Source organism: Otolemur garnettii, unplaced genomic scaffold (assembly GCF_000181295.1).
Source record: "Otolemur garnettii isolate 467f Iridium unplaced genomic scaffold, OtoGar3 scaffold00152, whole genome shotgun sequence".
Lineage (NCBI taxonomy): Eukaryota > Metazoa > Chordata > Mammalia > Primates > Galagidae > Otolemur > Otolemur garnettii.
This window is the reverse complement of record NW_003852547.1, coordinates 731,459-734,585: the sequence shown is the minus strand read 5'-3', so window position 1 is coordinate 734,585 and position 3,127 is coordinate 731,459. Positions and strand designations below refer to the sequence as shown.

General features: G+C 48.6%; 1 pseudogene; it reads right to left on the bottom strand.

Annotated features, from left to right (window-relative positions):
• Positions 1 to 2,064: 2,064 nt before the first annotated feature.
• Positions 2,065 to 2,587, bottom strand: LOC100949066 (annotated as a pseudogene).
• Positions 2,588 to 3,127: the final 540 nt, after the last annotated feature.

Genomic DNA, 3,127 nt, shown 5'->3' with positions numbered 1-3,127 from the left:
ATCTAGAGGCAGGAAGGACCCTGACAAGATCAATCCCTGTGGTGTTCACAAGACCACCAGGGTGCAGGCGGCTGGTGCAGGAGGAACTGCTGCCCGGCAATAGCTGGGAAAAGAGAAGGGCACTCCAGCATCAGGGAGCACTGAGAGAAGAATTCGCTCATTACCCCTGGATTATCACACAGCGGGTATCCTCCACGCCTCCCAAGGGTCTCACTGAGAGGCCTGCCACACAGCTAAATGCTAATGCCTGGGTGAAATAATTTATTGAAGGATGGGATTAAAGTTTCCAGGAAAGAGGCAGGACTCAGGTTAGGCTGTGAATGTTTAAGCCTAAGGGAGGCAGAGATAAGAACTATGAGCCCAGGAAGCAGGTGTCAGGCACCACTTAGACCCTGGTTTTGAAGAGATACTCAGAAAGGAGGGTGGATTTGCATATGTCATTTTATTCATTCCTCCTGACCACCACACGGGGTTATTTCAGAGGGGACGCTGATCCTCAGAAAGATGAAGGAAACTGCCAAGGCTGGTGGTGGGTCTGGGATTGGTAACTGAGACTGTCTAGCCCCAGAGCCCACGCCATCACCACCACCCCCAAGAGAGAACTGAATGCAGCACCCTTGAGGCACAGGAAGGAGCAGGGCAAGAGAGATACCACAGAGATGATTAAAAAACAGGAAAGTTAGGAAAGCTTCTAAAGGGGGCAGTATGCTGTTGAGCCATGAACACTGGACAGCGACATTAGAACTTGATCTTGTGATTACAGAAGAGCCACTGAAGTTTTGAGTAAGGAGTAACCAAAGTGACACCTTGAGCAAGACCGGGGGATGGTGAAAATGGAGCCCTGCGTTCCTGAGCTGAGAGATGCCGCTCAAACAGTAAAGGAGGCCACGGTATGTAGTGAAGCAAGAACTGGAGGAAAAGGCCAAAGCTCTGGGTTTAAATGCAAAATAAGGTCACTGCTCTGTTAGGGAAGTTATATTCTCTCCCTGGACTTCGGTCTTGCTTCATCCATGAATAGGTGCAGGGAGAATTAACTTAAAAGATCCTAACCTCTTGTGACTCAAAGTGTGGTCTCCCAGGCAGCAGCAAGGGCATCGAGCAAATGCTCATTAGAAACGCAGAATTGGAGTGGTGCCTGTGGCTCAAGGAGTAGAGCGCTGGCCCCATATACCGGACGTGGCGGGTTTAAACCTGGCCCCAGCCAAAAACTGCAAAAAGAACCCAAAACACAGAATATCAGGCCTCGCCAGAAGAATCCAAATCTGCATTTAAGCAAGATTTGAGTGATCCATAAGCACCTTCGAGTTTGTGAAGTGCTTTCTAAAGTGTCTTCCAGTTCTTCTATTTCACATTCACCTCAAATCTGTCATTTCACAGGAGAAAGAAAAAATAAATAAAGAAGTTTACCCTGCACCTCCTTTGCCCTTTTTGCAACCCCATCAGGCGCTCTCAGACTCGCCCACACCGGGGTGGAGTTTTAGGGAACAACACTGGGGCGCTGCTGCCACCCCGTGGGCATGGTCGGTAAATGCATGTAACTCTTGTTCTCCCGCGTGAAGGCGCCAGGAGGGGCTGGGGTGAAAAACGCGCAAATCTCAGCTAGACAAGGGAGTCTTACCGCCTGCGGGGATTGGAAGAAGCTGTCAGAGGGAGCTCAGCCTGCACCATGCAGCAGTGTCACGTTTCAAAGGGCAGTTCTTATAAGACTTCATATGTGGGGTCAGTGGGAAACCTGAGTTCTGAGCCAAGCTCTGCCCTTGCAACTTTAAACATCACTCTGACCGGTATTTTCAGACGTCCAGCCCCTGCCTGAACTCTGCCCGTATACCTGTAATTTTCTTTTTTTCTTTTCTGGAAGAAAATAACTTTATTCTAATCACTTCACAACAGCTGGTTTAAGGAGGGCACACCAACATCTGCCCCCCATCCTTTACCATCTCAGTGAATTTCTGCACCCTAAGAACACCCACTTCCAGTACAATTCTGAAGAGAGGAAGCTATTAATAACAGGAGAGGTTTAACTGATGGTTTTACCCTTTATACTTTCATTATCAATTACATTTTCATGCTAAATTAACTTGGTCTTGAAAGGCAATTTTCCTTTTCCTCAATTTGTACTTCTTGATTAGGATAATCCATTTGCAAGTTTGCATTGTTTCAGCACCTCATTGAATCCCTCACAGAGCTTTATGTCAGTCTGGCTCTGGGTATATTCCAAAAACTGTTTCATCTCATAGAAGCAAGGGCCAACCTTCTGCTACTGTGCCGGCTGGCTTCCAGGAGGCTCCTGGTAAGTGATGTCGGGGTTTGAGGGCTCAGCATTACGTCCTCCACTGAAGCCTTCAGTGATGGCAGGACCCCGAGTGTGCCCAACTGCAGAGCCCACAGCCACACCAGCTGCAGTAGTTGCCTTTGGGGCCATGAGACCAGGCTGCCGGGGTGCAGCAGCAGATGAGGCAACTGCAGATGGTGGGGCTGCTGCTGGTGGCTGAGCTGCTGGTGCTGGCCTGGGTGCAGTTCTCATCTGAGGTGCCCGGCTGGCCAGAGGGGCCATGCAGGAGGTGTGGCTTTGGCTTCCACGCGGCATTGCAAGTGTGCGGAGGGTAAGTGTCTAGAACTGAGAAAATCTGGGAAGATCCCAGAAGCTTCTACCAAGGACAGCCGAAGTTTGGAGGTCGGTCTGGCCTGAGTGTGTGACCAATCAGCACACAGGCACAGAACTTCCGTTCCAAACCTGTAATTTTCTAAGGACATTTACTTTACTGTGACAGTTCTTTTCCATCCTGAGCCCAAGTGCATCAACACATGCTCACCAATCCTCCTCCTCCTGCCCTCAGTAGTCTGAACTGAGTCCAGTCAGTACCTTCTTCTCATATAACCAATCTTCAACTCTTATTTTTTAAACAATGAATTTTATTTAAACCAATATATCCAAAATATCAGCCTCTCAACCAGTAATCAATATTTAAAAATTATAATTAGATATTTCACATTCCCGTTTCTGACAAGGTCTTCAAAATCTGGTAAACAACCACCATGTACTGCCAGCCCCATCTTCCCTCGGCGCCCCCCACATGGCGTCCTCTGAATCCCCCCACATTCTCCGGTCACTTTCTCATGGGCAAGT